Raw genomic sequence first — 15,614 nt, 5'->3', positions numbered from 1 at the left:
CTTGTCAATTACCATTTAAAAAAAAAAAATCATCAGAGAAAGCAAAGCTTATTTTAATGGCAAATCCTAAAATCTTTTCAAATCTCTCAAGCAATATTTATCTGTTTGGAAGAATATTGGTAATGATTATGCTAACAGAATCAATTTGTGACAATTACTTAACTTCTACCATTCTTGGAATTAAAGTTTTATGTTATATTTTCTTCTAAATCAAGTAATTGATCCTCACATGAATTAGAATTATACCAGCTCACAAAGTCCACAGACTAATTGAATAGTTAACCAAGTGTTCAATAAACTTCACACCTTAGTATCATACCCGTTAAAACTGCTTAATTAGATTTTGCTCCTTGCATAAATAGCTGTAAATGTAGACCTCTTAGTTTCACTTTTCATTTAACTTTATTCTCAAAGCACATTAACAAAGTAACTAAGTGCTTATCAGATTTCTTTACATTTTCACAATATAGTGCTGATTGCAACAGTGGAAAGATTATAAAATATTTTTAAGTGCTTATCAATCAGCCCTACTACAGCCAAAGTCTCCATGACCGTGGATCTTGTACACTTAGACTCAGCTCAGCAAAGCACTTGAACGACTGCTCAGCCTCTGCTTAAGCTCTTAGCATAGAAGCAAGAGCTCTGCTGAATCACAGCTTTCCACATCTGCATCTTCAAGAACTGCAGTGGGTTTATTTCCTTAAGTCTTCTCAGGACTTTACTTTGTCCTCCACACCTTGTCTACCTCTGCTATATTTTATTCACCTTTTAAAACTTTATCATATGGTATTCTCTTTCCCCTGTTTTTACTCATTTTTTTCTTGAGCAGGAAAGTTGTGTTTGTGTTGTATTTGGGGCATCCCTGCTGGGCCCCCATCTTCGCAGCACAAGACACCTAGAGCAGTTTACCTTTTCAATCCATAGTGCGGAGGTCTCTGCAAACTCAGGCAGATGTGTTCCAATCAGACACTCCCTGATTAGATGCCAAGAAATTTACCTTTAAAATACATCCATCTTAACAGCAACACAGACCATACAATCATTCATTTTGAGTTTTGCCATTATTTTCACCCCCCAGTATTTTTCTTTTGAGCTTTGGGACTCTCCAGAGCCCTGGTGTCAGCGGGCCAGGCAGCAGAGCAGACTGAAGAACCAGCAATGCTCAACAGCCGGCACAGGCAGTGAATTTACCAGTGAAGTACACCCCAGCAGAAGATCAGGGTGCAATGCTGAAGAAGAAAGCAGCAGACTAGCAAACAAAGCTCCTCACCAGTCTGACCAGAATGAAACTTCCTCAGATGTCTGGAAGTTTCCCCAGGACGCACAAGCAAGACTCGCCAACCCAACAGCTAGAAAGTCTGCGTTACCTCAGTGCCGTGATCCATGCTCTCCCCTCAGCCGGCCGTGGCTGCTTCACAGGAAGGTTGGGCAAAAGTTAAAGCATGGAACAGAAACAAACATCCTTCTGGGGCAGCGTGCAGTGGGGAGACAGCACCTCCTGCCTCTGGAAAGGGCTCAGCTGGTGCCTGAAGGCTGAGGGTTTTGTTACTGTCCCAGTGCAGACAAAAGGCAGAATTACTGCCTCTGTAGAATCACTGCAAGGTCCACAGTGCCCCACAGGCCACCTGCTCTCCATTCTTCTCCTTGATGATACTTCATGCTCCACACTTTGGGTACAGCGGTATACAGCATTTAACATAGAGCTCAGCACTTCTTCTCGGTGCCACCCATATCAGAGTCTAGCCCTCCATACCTGTTCACACCAGTGCAGCAGCTTCACAGTATGGCATCCTCCTTCCCATCCAGCAGCTTCCCCAGTATCCAGCTGTCATGGTTTAACCCCAGCTGGCAATTAAGCACCACACAGCTAACAAAATCAGCACACAGCCTCTGCCTGCATCTCTGACTTCGTGTTACACCAAAGCCCTTTCTGAAGTGCTTTCCAAGGCCCCACACGGACACCACAGTCAGTAAGGAGCCATCTCCTTTCCCACACACTTGGGAGAACATCCCCAGGTTTGCTCAGCCAAAGTCCCAAACCACACCAGCATCCCCACTGAAAGCCTTCTCTCCCAGGCTGGTGAGGCAGATGGCAATTAACAGTGGTGATGATAGCCCAGAGCCCCACCTGTGGCCACACTGAGATGGAAGCACAGGAATCAGCTATGATCTGAGGCTCCTTTCTACTAACCACTTTGTCAGATGTTTGTTGTTATTTTTAACATGTTTATTATTAATGACTACCCCTCCTCTTTTATTTTTAACATTCATCCATAGTGTAACTGGTGTGGCAGCCTCAAAGCTATTACCTCTTCAGGGAGACTATTATAAATTCACTTCCACCATAACATCTTATAGACATTGCTCACATTAGGTATAAAAATTTTATGGAATGTACTAAAGTTGGTGCACACAGCAGCAATTTTTCAAACATAAACATCTTGGACATTTTAAAGATATTTCTTTCTAAAGACCAAGCAGCATTTGGTCACACGGAGAACTGCATGCCAGGAAAATATACATTTTAATTAAGTTTAAAAAATAGCCAAGCACAGCTCTAAAATAGTTTTTGAAACTAGACCTATATTGATTCTTTTAGCCTGTACAAAAATTCATTGTGCAAACAAAGTGCTTGTGCTATAATTATATTGTGTCTTTCAAGGATATTGAAATAACAGCTTCAGAAGGAAGAATTTAGTAAGGAAGTATGAGCATGCTTCACATACTCACTGGAAGTTGCAGGCAGTTCTAGCAAAGCTTGGCATTGCTAGGCCAACACACAGCTCTCCTTTCCAGTTCCCCAGGATACTGATAGCATCACTAGGGAGACACTGGGCAGGTGCCATGCTGATACCTAGCAAGAATACCTGAGATTTCAGTCATGCCTCTGGGTGGGAGCAATTTTTAACATAGCCTGGGGTTCATTAATTTAACATAAAGCAGCTTGCTGCTCCTTCCTCATGTCTGTAGAGGGCACACAGGTGTGTGTATTACAGAATGTCTCAGTGAAACCTGTGTTTCAGCTGCTCCTCTGCACAGGAACATGCACAAAAGCTAAATGATCCAAAGATGCAAGTCTAAAGCGAATAAATAACAGCTCTTTCAGTAATTGTGTGAATCTTCTCATACAAAAGTATTCTAGTGCTCTTAGTTCGTCCGTAGCTTAATTCTCTGAATCTGTATTCGAACCTTTTATCTTTTTCTTTTCTCATGCCTCTATTGCTCCTTGTTCTCTTTCAAGAAGGATTTTGCAGAGATGCTCAGCCTTGGCCATTACAAAATCTTGCATGCAAGAATTCTCAGAGCTTTGTACCAATGTGAGCAAAGCTGAATATGATTTTTAGGACAACCCATTGCCCTGAATAAGGGTATCATCTGGACACATCCTCTCCACTGATCAAAACCAGCCCTTACTCCCCCTCTAGCTTCAAACTTTTTTAATTTGGGATGGTGAATTCACCAGTGCCGCACACAAAGGCTGTCACTAGCCATGCTTTTACTGCTTTTGCAGAGCTGTTGTCCGTATTTCAATAAACTTTTCTTTTTCTTTCAGATCAGACTGAAAAATGTGCTATATTAACCACAGAACTCATTTTGAAAAAAAAAAAAAAAAAACAAAACCAAACCTTTTGTCAGCTCTGCAATGCTTAAAATCACACCACATTTATTTGCTGCAAAACCGTTGCTTCACATTTACATTGTTGTCATTTACAGGCAGATAAAAACCACATCAGAAAGCAGAAAGGTGGGAAAAGCTTCTATAATTGCTCCTGGATTTTTTACTGATTTGTTGACTTCTGTTCTTAACAAAACTCAGTAAATGCCACCCATAGCCATGAGCTGGGGGAGGACAAGTCTAACAGCAGAGCTGCAGAGTAGGAATGGCAGGTACCAGCACATCTGCCCCAGCTTTCAGAGCCGACTGCTCACGTGAAGCCACTGAGTGGAGCAGAGGATGGAGAAAGCCAGGGTCCTTTCACACACCTACAGGCATTTGGGTACGGATGGGCAGTCCAGGCATATGCTGACTTCTGCAGCGTCAAGCCTTGCTGCCATCAACAAGCAAAAGAAAGTGAGAAGACTGATAAAGACCATGTTAACTGCCCCTACTTGCGGGGTGTTACAGTCAGCTGTAGAGGAAGGGCCCAGGACTGTGAGCCTATAGAAGCATCTTTAAATGACGCAAGATTAGGCATTGAAAGATATAAAGTGAACAAACTCAGGACTGGTGGGATAGGGCAGAGAACTGTCAGGGTGTTGAGTCCTGTCTGCAGGCCTGCCTTGTTGGGAGCACTGGAAAAGGAAGTCCTGCCTGCAGAGCTCAAGGGGAGGTCTTGCACCGTACCTAACCCACCCAAGGCTGATGAGGGTCTGGTGCAAAAAGCAGTTGGACTCGATAGCTGGGAGGGTGGGCAGGGCAGGGCTGCCTTGCTCTGTCCTGCTGCTGCACTTGCTTTTTTGCTTCTGATAGAATAAAGGTGTTTTTTATTTAACCATCAACTAACCCTGGCAATAAACGGACATGGTTTCAAGGAACTCCAGCTATTTGGGAATGGCAAATCCCTGCACAGGAACAGTAGCCACCAACAAGCACTGCCTGTGGTCCTCCTGGGCTTTCAAAAGCACAGCGCAAACCCTGCTGCTAACCCACCAGGTTAGACACGGAGATGCTCAGAGACATGCCCCAGGGGATTAGTATACTGGCAGACAGTCACTGCTGTGTTAGCAAGCAGTGAGGATGTGAGAAACGGCCTTGCACACACACTCTTCCTCCAGCACATGCCATTTTCAAAGGACGGCATCACTGTGAACTCTCTCAGCCTGATAAAGATGTTTACCTGGAGTCTGCGCAGCACCCAAGAGCAACCAAGGTCTCATTTGGGGACTACAGCTGACTGACTTACACTTCTGCTCCTCAGTTCCGCTACCTCTGGTCAACCTGTATTTTTTTTTTATATCTGTGTTTCAGTGGGGAGTGAGTTTCTTTCCACTCAATTGGAGTTTTGCATTAGCATTCCTAAAGTTCCACAGTTCCTCCTGCCATCTGAAATTATCATCAGCTTCAGTGGAGGGAATTGTTAAACCTTGCTATGTAAATCAGCACTGCAGATCACCTTTTCCTGATGCCTGTGTCCTTTCTCAAATTGGCAATATTATCAAAAGAAAAAGTACTGGGAAGTTAAGTGTGCAGTTTCTGCTCCCAGCTGGAGAGAGGAAAACAATTAGGCCTGGAAGCTTTACTTTCCCAGGGAGAAGTATCTTTGGGTCATTTTATGCTGCCAATAGTAAGTAGATTTATACACGACAGCATGTGTTAATGACAGCAACAGTAACTAAACAAGTCTGGTAACACCTGACCAAAGACTGCGAGGGCTCAAGAGATGAACCATGCCATGGAGAAAGAGAATAAAAGCCAACTACTACATCCATGTACTAATTTTATGAGCTTGAGTCAAAATCCACTAAGTTGATATCTTTTTCCACTGATTTGCAGTGATGCCCACTGAGGGTAGAGTGAAAACAGGCATTAATGAACTATTTTAGTGTCTCTATGTGAGAAGCTCAGCCGCACGTCCTCCCTGAGCGTCCTGAGTGCTGGGACGGGACGCTAAGGGGACCATGCTCCCACCCTTACACAGCGCAGGGTCCCACCAGCCTCCCACCTCTCCGGCTGTGGGCCAGGCAACGCCATCAATGGGGAGGCTGAGAGCTGCCATCGGACGCATTAAACACCAGCCCAGAGAGTACGTTCCCCTTCTTCTCCTGCTGCCCTTGCAAGAACAGTCCTTTGTCTGCTCCAACCCAGCAACGTTAATGGCTTTCTATGCTGAAACAACAGCCACAGCATCCCTCTGGATCCACCAGAAAAAGCAGTCTGCCCTTCTCCATCATTTCAGGAATATTCTGCTTTTTTATGAACCCAAAACAAACCCAAAGAGTAATGAACAGGACACTATTTGCCATAAAATATGCTAGCGTTGATTACTGGTTATATTCTGTATTAAAAAGGATTAATCAATACTGACAATTGCAAGTTGTACGTGTGCTGGGAATGGATCATTGGAAGATGAAGGACATCTGGACAAAAGGTAAAAATTGCTAAATGAAAGAAATAGGGCATTTCTTTTTTTTCTACCTGTCTTCCTGTACTCCCTGCACAGGAAACCACTCTCCTAATTAGTTACTTAGTATCTGAACTTAATTGGTATAAAACACTTTTCCCTGCAACTCCCTTCCAGCAAACACAGCAAGATGAATGTGGTGATAGCGAGTGGTGTAATGGGTTTTGGATATGGAACAATATGTAAAAAGTCTTTGAGATTACATTGGAAATATTTCTTTTCCTAAGTGCTTTTATAGAAATTGTTGAATGTTTTGGCTGAATTTAAAAGAAAAGGAAATAATTGAGGGAAACAACTGGCACAGAAAAATTTCAATTCATACAGTTAAAACTTTGCAAGGAAAACCAAATCTCACAACGAAACTTGACAACTTTATACAAAGATATGTCACTTGCCTTAGCTGCAACTTCTTATAGTTTCACAAAAATAAAGGTAATGGGTTATTTTCCTAGCCCTTGTACTTTAGGACAGCATTTCTGTTATTTCTTTGTCTTCTTTCTCTCCAGGTTCAAGCCAGAAGAAGTCACTATATGTACTGTGATAAATAAAATGAACATATACAGATGGAGAAGACAACCAGTACAGCACCCAGCCGTATACAGTATCACCAAGGTGAAACATCTTAAGATTACAACCAGTCTTCCAGTTAAAACACCACCTCAGTGTAGGTCCCCATACGAGCTCAATGGCTATACTGTCACGAGAGATGGGGAGATTCCCCCAAAAGCTGCCCTGGCACCAGTCAGACAGATCTCCTCCACCAGCCCAACTCCTCGGAGTTCAGCAGACTTGCATCAAGAATGTGTTTCCCCACATCCTAAGGACACCTGTACTGATATCCACCTATGCATCCGCATCCCTGTCATCACCAGCGGTGCTGTGTCCTGCCCCAGGCTAACCAGCCTAGAGAGCAGGGAAGTAGGAGAAAGACTTTGCCGAGACCCTGCCACTGCGCTGGCGGAGAGTCGTTATCTGGGTCAGGAACTTTTTACAATGCTGGAGGCTCAGGTTAATTACAACTTCAGTGAGGCAGTGGAGGCAAAGGTCTTAAAGACAGTGTGATTAATCATAACACACATCTGACCTTGAAACGTGCTCGCAGCTCTCCCCAGGTTTCCTGCACGTGGAAGTTGCTGCAGCAGGAGCCAGAGTGCGTGCTCACCTGCGGCGCTCAGAAAGCAGCCGCTGAGAGGGGAGAGCTCTGTCTTGGACTAACAAAGCTCCAGTCCGGACCCTGCTGGGAGGCACCCCGCTTGTGTCTGGGACTTGCAAAGCTCTTTCAGAGGAACCCCCTACTTCTACCAGACCTCAAGGAATGGTGCTGTGCATCACACAAAGCACACAGCAGTACGAAGCTGTCCGGACAGCATGTATTCATGACTTTTCCACAGAGACTGTTATTCTCCCACATACACTTTGTCATCACCATTGACCAAAGCTGTCCTCCCCTAATCCTCACCCCTCCTGCTTTTACCAAAGAGTTCTTTTGAAGAGACAGAAGTAGCTGCTCAGCACTCCAGACAGACTGCTGCAAACCCCCTGATAGTGAGTCTGTCTCTCAACGGCAACAGCTCCAGTGTATCTGGGAAAGCACGCCGCAGACAGCTCAAGGTATGTTCCTTTCGAGTGTTTTGTAGCCATCAGTAAGACTTTGTTTAAAGTTCCCTTGCTATTAATGGCCAAAATCAAACACAAGAAGCAAGGGAATTTATCTTTGTTTTAAGCCTTTTTTTCCATTTCTGTAGCTGTCTCAATATGGCAAAATAAAATTTAAGTGAACAATTTATTAATCAAACAGAGTAGAAGATGCAACAGAAAGTCCTGGGAAGTACTCAGATGGGTGGGGGGGATTTTGTAAGCTATCCCGAGGAGATCTGAGGAGCCAGGTCCTGCCAGCCCCGGGAGCGCCCACGCTGCCACCCCTGAGGGCCACTCTGTCTCCTGCAGATGTGCAGTGCTTCCCAGGCTCCCTCCTAGGAATTTGAAGATGCTGTAAAACTTGTTTTACAATCCTAATTTGCTACCACATTGGCTTTCTAAATACCCTGCCCTCAGCACAGGAAAACTGCACGTCCTTTACATCTGTAAAGGACTTCCTAGAGAGACACTAATGGTTAAAGAGAAGAAACTTCTGAAAACCTGCCTTATCTTCATTAAAAGCTCCAGAAACTTCACACATACAACTTGGACATACAATGCAAAGACAGACTTTGAGACTCATTGCAGACTTTGCTCAGGGAATAAATACCACAAAAGCTACTGAAACCTATCCTCAGATGAAATCCCTAGAGAGCTGCAGAGGGAAAAACCTCATCTAGGACAGAGATACCCTGCAATACTCAGAGCAGAGATGTGAAGGGCACCAACCTAGTCTACAAAGGGAACTACTCTGGATTCGACAAGGATTCTAAATGAGTGACACAGAAATCCAGACTCGGGATTACTGGGGGGTGTCGGAAAGCAGATGCCTCCCATGCTGCAGCAACACCAGCTGTTTCCCAAACCCTACACAGCTCAGCCCAGCGTGAGATTGCAGACTCACCACCGGCGGCACATCCCATCTGCCAGTGGGAACTCGGTCTGGAGCATCAGCGGAGATACAGCCCAGAGAGCAGATCCCGCTCTTGACAACCAGTTGTCTCCCTGCGAAGCAAATAGAACATATTGGAAAGTAACGGGTGGCCTCACTAGAGGGGAGAACCTCAATGCTAGGCGCTGCACAAATAGACTACAGAAAGGCAGTCTCCGTTCTCAGAGAGATCATAACAACATATGGCCTGGGAGATAACGCCTGAGTATGGACAGAAACACAGAAGGCACAGGAGTTATATTGATCAGAGTCTTGGGCACCCGTCATCAATCTGCTGTCAAGTATTTTTGTAAGGATCACCACCCCGATGAAGGATTGGAAAGGGACAAAGTCAAAGCTGCCTGGGCACCTCCAGAGAGCTCCTCCCTCCATGGGGGAAAGGGAATGAGTGGAAAAGTGCATCTCCACGAGTGAGCAGTTCAGCAAAGGAGCAAGCCACATGGGACTGAAGAGCCAAGAGAAGTTGAGAGAGGGAGGGTGGATGGGGCCGAAGGGGTGGGCTGACAAAGCCACCTGCGGCACCAGGGTCAAAGCCAAGAAAGTGCCGGTGCAACAACTGAGAGACAAAGCACTTCTACTCAGTGGTCTGGAGGAGTCAATGCCCAAAGCACAGGCACTCAGAACGGTGGGGAAGCAAGGTATCAAGATGGACATTTGCCCACTTGACATTCACAGCAACGCAAAAAGAGTATGAGGTGTGACCTTTTCTGTGAAGGCTCTCTCCCAGCTTTCCATACAAATACTACAGACAGTTGGAGCCCAGTCATCCCAGGGTCCCTTGAGAACCACCAGAGAGTGGCAAGGACTGCTAGAGCATGATTCACGTCTTGGGTGGCCTGAGTTGCCCTTGGCTGGCCCCCAGTTCATCATGGCTTGCAGAGGAATACAAGGTGACCAGGGTCTTTAGATAGTCCGTAAGGGCCTTGAGACAAATAAGACAAGTCTGTTCATTGACACTTGTGGGTAGGAACATGCCTACAAACGTGTTAGCAAGGTATTTCTTAGGACTTGGGCAGAGCTCAGTTATGGTAACAGTCTTTATAAATCCAAATCCAGTCCCTCTTTTCTTGTTTTGCTGCCAGCAACGCATGGCAGGAGGGTAGTAATAAAAGTTGCTTAGTTAATAGCTAGGGAAAGCAAAGAGCCCAGTGAAATCAACAATCAAATCAGTACGATACACTCGGAATCATGACAGACGTTACAGTACTGCCAACCCAAACTCATAATAATGAACAAAAAATACTATAAATCATTTTAATAGTTAAGATTTTTTTTTTTTACTTGAATTTTGGTTCCTGAGCCTTTTATCTGTACAACCCATGAGCAGAGTAAGGCTCTGAACTGCCACCTGTATGCCTTCAAACTTTTATTTGGAAAAGGGTCTTCAATTATCACATGACTAGAATGTAAGGATTTCTGAAACAACAGTTAATAGTATTATATTCATGAAGAAAGTTGCACATGAAGAACACTAGAGCCTTTGGTTATGCTTTCATGGATGCATTTTCATGCAGCTAATCTCCCAGATCTTTAAGCAATCTCCATGTTCCCTTCAGGCTGCAACGGGCATACAGGTTTTGCGAAAGTGTCTTGGGTAACCAGCTGAGCAAATGACCAGCAGGCTGGGGAAGACGCCTTCCAGTATCTCTGAACATGCAAGCTAGCATTGGCTGAGTTGGAGAAATGTTTGTACCTGTAAATGTACTATGATCATAATGGAAAATAATGCTGGGGACAAACTGCAAGAGGTCACCTCGTCCATCCTCCCTGCTAAGGCAGAAGCAAGCAGATGCGAATCTCTCCTAACACAGGGTTTTCTAACCTGCTCTCAGCAGTCTGTAATGGACACAACTCCACGCTGCTCACAGGCAGTATGCTCCAAGGCTCGGTGCACTCTGCTGTTCTTTCTGCTTCTGTACTTTCAGCCCTAACTACAGCAGAACAGATTAGTCCTGAGAATGCACGTAACATTTTAAAATATAGGCTTCCAGAAAAGCAACACAAAAGGGGCAATAAATCATGACACTGGTTCGTTAAAAGTCTGATTTACACTTCAGCGCATTGGGTGGATTATTTTTGGAGAAAGCTTCCAACAGTCAAGACCTGCAACCACTTAAAACTTTTTATTGGCAAAACCAATCGACTTGCCAACATTAAGCACACGGTATTTAACAGCATTAACCACCCCATTATCCATTTCCTCACTTATCATGTTCTCTCGTATACAGAGTTTTACTGTGCTTTTGCTTCCAGCTCCATTAAATGCTGGTGAAATCACTGTCTTTAAGAAGATCGAAAATACCAAGCTGCTAAAGACAGAGGCAAAAGGAACCCAGATTATATTTAACTCACTTACAAATTCGTCATTTAAGCTGCTAAGGCCATTAATTTGAAGCCATGATATGCCCATCATTTTAATTTTGGGTTCATTTAAGCTACATGTACATAAAAGAAGTCATTCCCAGGCTTTCCTCCATGTTATCACACAAATGCATTGCACAACCAGTGCTAAAAGTATATTACAGCAGGCACCCCTTAACTTTTCTGTAATTTAACAGAGTGATAATTAAACTCAATCTCATAGCATTAACTTGCTCTATGTGATGCAAAATAAATTCTGAAAATAGCATTTCTTTTTAACAAAACAATTGTAAAGGCTTGAAGTGGGCTTTACCAGTAGAACAGGGTCGGTATTGGGACTGGTGGTGTTTAATATCTCTGTCAGCAACATGGGCAGTGGGATCAAGCACACCCTCAGCAACTTTGCCGGTGACACCAAGCTGTGTGGTTCGGTCAACATGCTGGAGGGAAGGGATGCCATCCAGAGCGACCTTGACAGGCTGGAGAGGTGGGCCTCTGCGAACCTCATGAAGTTCAACAAGGCCAAGTGCAAGGTCCTGCACATGGGTCGGGGCAATCCCAAGCACAAATACAGGCTGGGCAGAGAATGGATCCAGAGCAGCACTGAGGAGAAGGACTTGGGGGTGTTGGTTGACAAGAAGCTCAACGTGACCCAGCAATGTGCACCTGCAGCCCAGAAAGCCAACTGTATCCTGGGCTGCATCCAAAGCAGCGTGACCAGCAGGTCGAGGGAGGGGATTCTGCCCCTCTGCTCCGCTCTGGTGAGAGCCCCCCTGCAGTACTGCGTCCAGATCTGGGGTCCCCAACATAAGAAGGACATGGACCTGTTGGAGCGAGTCCAGAGGAGGGCAACAAAGATGATCAGACGGCTGGAGCACCTCTCCTATGAGGACAGGCTGAGAGAGTTGGGATTGTTCAGCATGCAGAAGAGAAGGCTCCAAGCAGACCTTATAGCAGCCTGCCAGTACCTAAAGGGGACTACAGGAAAGATGGGGAGGGACTTTTTACAAGGCCCTGTAGGGATAGGACAAGGGGTAATGGCTTTAAACTGAAAGAGGGCAGATTTAGATTAGATGTAAGGAAGAAGTTCTTCACTGTGAGGGTGGTGAGGCACAAAACAGGTTGCCCAGAGAGGTTGTGGATGCCCCATCCCTGGCAGTGTCCAAGGCCAGGCTGGATGGGGCTTTGGGCAATCTGGTCTAGTGGAAGGTGTCCCTGCCCATGGCAGGGGGGTTGGAACTGGATCATCTTTAAGGTCCCTTCCAACCCAAACCATTCTATAATTCTACGAACAGCCATGCCTTTCCACGGACCCCTCAGAGAGCAGGAGCAGCCTCCTGCTGCCCAGTCCTTAATGCCAGGCCAAGGAATCACCCACTGACTTCCCTGAAATTTGCTTAAAGGTCTTCAGGACTTGCACTACTCCACTGCGAGCTCTGGGAACTGCGCTGGTGCTGCTGTTGCTCTCTAGAGCACCCAACTAGTTACAACTCCTGGTCAACAACTCCTCCAAACGTCAGTGCATGTGACGGGCTACTTCTGGAGAACCCTTTTGGTCAAAGAACGTGCCTTAAAGGTGGAGCTGAATTATTTACATCTTAGTTACAGGGCACTTCAGCAGGACGCAAACTCCTCAGGTGAGAAAATCACCAGCCAAAAATAGAAAGAAGTACAGCAGAGCACCTTGGTCTCTCTCCAGGGGAAGAAGAAGTCCTTCCCCACCCGCCTTCATGCCAAAGCATTTCTTACAGCTGAGACAAGAATTTTGTTTTGTATGTTACAGCTCCCAGGCTTTGACCACTGAGAAGGCTTGCAAGAAGAGCTGGCTGTCTCCAAATCTGGTCACAGGAAAAAGTAAACTTGAGGTACTTCCTCTGCAGCCTGGCTTCAGGGTGGCTGCGGGCGCCTGGATGGCCATCCTTGCTGCAGACAGACACATCCTTTTTCTCCCTCTTGTCATTCAGTGTGAAGAAAAAACCCTCTGTTCATGCTTATGCTACCTCTGAAAAGCAGACCTTTGAAATTATCCTTGGCATAAACAATGCCCCAATCACTGTTCACAGGAAACTATTTCAATAAAACCATAGCTCCGATTCTAGAGACATCCTGCAAAATTCTAGGAAAAATTTGATGGTTGTTGTTGCAACTTGAAGCATTTCTTAATGTCATGTGCTGCCAATACCAGATGCACGCTCAGCTCTGATAGACGTTGGAGGCTGCAAACATCAATCACTACTTATAGCAAAGTGCCAGTAGCTTTTATTGAAATGAATCCTTTGATCACATTAAAACTTTTCTCCCTATGTGGATCATTTTTTAATTAAATTTAAAATAAGGTAATTGCCTACTTCAGTTGTTAAGATTCTCTGGGGGACACTTACAATAATAGCCATGATTATTTAACATGGGGATTGCCATATGCAGCGTTCCAGATTGATCCACAATGGGGCACATTAAAAATCAAAATCCAGGGAGAGATTAGCACTCCTTTGCCAATTTAACATCTTAAAATGACTATTTAGAAACTTTTAGAGGCGTAATGAGACGTGTGTTATGGCTGGTGAAATAAAAGCCAATGCAAACTGTTAGATGAGAGGAGGATAAAGTAGTGTGGCAGAAGTACGTGGACCGCTGTCCCAGCCAATAGGTAGACCAGGTACAAGATCACCAGTTTCTTGATCTCACATTCCACCAAAACCTTTCTACCAGGTATCAGCAGCTGTTATCATTTGGAAGCCTCCTTGATACAAGTACTGCAATGACAGGCGGAGCTAGAGCCATCTGCGCTTGCAGTGACTGTGAAACTGGGCTGCTGCAAGCTCAGAGGATCTGGGAATACACAGGGCTTTTGCAAGGAAATAAAGGTGAACATCCAAACTCCATTTTCTCAGGGTGTTACACAAGAGAATGAACTAGCGTTCTTTATAACTTTGCAAGATAAGAGCCTAGGATTGACCAGCTCTGCCTCCTGTCTCTCTGCTCCAGGTTGTTCTCTAGAAGATATACTCCATAAGCAGCTCAACTATTTATTTCTTTGCTATGTGAAATCAGTCTGTAGCACCATCACTGATAAAGAATATCCAAAAAAGTAGAATTAAGAGTAGCAAGACTGAGTGTGACTACATAAAAATCAACAGTATATACAGTCTCTTATGTCTTCTGTGTATATGATTCTTTCATACTAATATCACCATGACACTGACAGAGAAATAATGGGGTTAAATAGTCCTATCACTGCATACAGGATTTTTGATGGCAAGGAACACAAATATAATTCTTTTTCTCTATTTCCAAACACATAACATTTATGGACAGAGTGCTTCAATATGACACGAAATACACAGGCTGACTTCACGTCATCACATACAATGCCTGTTCTGCACTGGCATCACCCCATTGAAGCTGAAAGCAAATAACTGAATGATCTTAGTATGGATTACAGTGGCATAATGCATACATTCAGTATATCACATTCTGTTTGGTATTCATTTGAACCTTCTCCAATATTAATGTTTTATTTTGAAGGGCTTCCCACCAGATTGCTGAGGCACACTCATACTCATACACAGTCCAACATCTATATGCACATGACCATTTTTCCTTGGTTTCTACGTGTGAAAAATCAGCACTCACATGCAGCACAGTATCTGAAAACCAAGTGCTGGGTTCCTAAATGGGAGAGGCCATTTGAGTCCCTGACACCTTCTCTGCTCCTCTTGTAAAACCGTAGAGGTTTCCGTCTCTAATAGAGAGGTCTATGCAGATAGCATCAAGCTGTAAGTAAAGAACCTCTAAGATATTTAGGGAAGCAATTCTTCCTGCTCCTAATCCTGCCAACACCAATTTCAGATAAAACCCATAAAACCCAGCAGTTTCTATTGGAATGGACTTCCTTATTATGCTAGCATGTAGGGGGAAAAAAACACCCAAAAAAACAGAGCACCACACTAGCAGAGGAATGCATGCTTTGATTGTGACTCATGGGATTTTCAGAGAAATAAAGGGAATTATCCCCTCCAAATTTCTTCAGTTGTGCTTTATGTTACAGCACCAGGCTATTAACCATGTACAGAGCAGAATGGAAATGAGCTGTGCCTATTCCAGGGAACGATTAAACAGGGGTGTTGTCATCCTGATTTAGAGCAATGCTGCTAATAAAACTCATAGAATGACACCATGTTTGAATTTCTTCTCACAGAAAAAGGATGGGAAGTAGAAGGGCAGTATTCCCCAAATCTCTAAAATCCTGGAGACCAGCAGACAATGTAATGGTATGATACCTAAACTTGATGGTAGATTAGATTAAAGAAGCACAAGTAGCATATAGTGCAAGGCATTAGAAAGCGCCAGAAATAAAGGAATTTTATAAGTACTTAACCTGATGTGTTGGTTTTGTGTCAAAAAATTTTTAACTTTGTTGTTGTTTTATTAAATGTTCTGTTTTTTTAAGTTTTCCTTTTCTATTGCCTCCATTTGAAACATAATCCAAATGCAGTACTGTCTGGCACTTATTTGAAAAGTTGCAGAGACCACAATCAGGA

The sequence above is a fragment of the Aquila chrysaetos genome, chromosome 2 (assembly GCF_900496995.4).
Source record: "Aquila chrysaetos chrysaetos chromosome 2, bAquChr1.4, whole genome shotgun sequence".
NCBI lineage: Eukaryota > Metazoa > Chordata > Aves > Accipitriformes > Accipitridae > Aquila > Aquila chrysaetos.
This window is presented reverse-complemented; position numbering follows the sequence as displayed.